Consider the following 1013-nt stretch of genomic DNA (forward strand, 5'->3'; position numbering starts at 1 on the left):
TTCAATATTTTGCCTGCCTCTCTGTGCTTGCTCCACAATGATATCGCTATCTTACCAAGACATGTTTGTCTGCCACGACACTTTCTGTTTCCTGTAATTTCACAATCAAACTACTACAGAATACTTTTAAAGAGCTTGTGCGTCATATTTTAATTGCAGATGTGGTTACTTGAAGGGTTGGATGTCCAGACTGGATGAACATGGCAAGGTAAATAAACATTTTTGCAACAATTTTAGTTTAATTCATCCAAAAGTTATTGTGGTATTCTAACATCCTGTACTAACCACAATGTCAAATTCACAGACAGACAATGCAAAACACCAAAATAAGTTGATGTGATAAGATGATGTTTAAACTATCCAGAAAAGCGACCACTTGCATCAAAATGTCAGTGTGTTCTAATCTTATGCCACAAAATAATTTGATTGTCCGTGTTTATTGTGGTTTGCTCAGTGGAGGAAACACTGGTTTGTTCTGGGTGACACTTCTCTGAGGTTCTACAGAGACTCGGAGGCTGAGGAGGTATGACCTGATAGGTGACATAAAAGTATTTCCTGATTTGTCAGAACATTTCCTATATTTTAATCTATAACAATTAATTTCAATCCGTATGACTTGAAAGGGTTTTATGTATAAGGTTGCCACTAATGTCTGTTTTCCTAAAACAATTCTATATGATAAATTCATTCTTCTTTGATGTTTGGGCTGAAGAATGATTTGACCTGATTGAATCTGAGCTCTTCTCATTGTGCTGCAGTCAGATGATCTGGACGGAGAGATCAACCTGACATCCTGTGTGCATGTGTCAGACTGCGACATAGAGAAGAGCTATGGACTCCAAATACAAGTGTGTATTTACTGTACTTTTTTTTGCTCATTTTGTAAAGTGAACCACAAGGCAGATGGACAGTCAGACACCTCCCTCCCCCCATTTCCACATCAATTTCATGTTTTGCTGCTTCCTGTTTAACAGTGTGTGTGTGTGTGTGTGTGTGTGTGTGTGTGTGTGTGT

The 1013-nt window shown here is 38.2% G+C and overlaps 1 protein-coding gene and 1 long non-coding RNA gene across 2 annotated transcripts in view; one reads left to right on the plus strand and one right to left on the minus strand.

Moving 5' to 3' along the window:
• Window positions 1–1013, minus strand: part of LOC111666997 (zinc-binding protein A33-like) — a 12135-nt gene that overhangs the window by 3823 nt on the left and 7299 nt on the right. The window lies entirely within an intron of this gene.
• On the plus strand, window positions 24–848 carry LOC111667005 (uncharacterized). The gene is made up of 3 exons (XR_002761616.2): window positions 24–208; window positions 455–523; window positions 759–848. It is a non-coding gene; the product is annotated as an uncharacterized LOC111667005 (long non-coding RNA).

This window comes from Seriola lalandi, unplaced genomic scaffold, assembly GCF_002814215.2.
Source record: "Seriola lalandi dorsalis isolate HSWRI2012SDOR001 ecotype SW California unplaced genomic scaffold, Sedor1 jcf7180002054682, whole genome shotgun sequence".
Classification (NCBI taxonomy): Eukaryota; Metazoa; Chordata; class Actinopteri; order Carangiformes; family Carangidae; genus Seriola; species Seriola lalandi.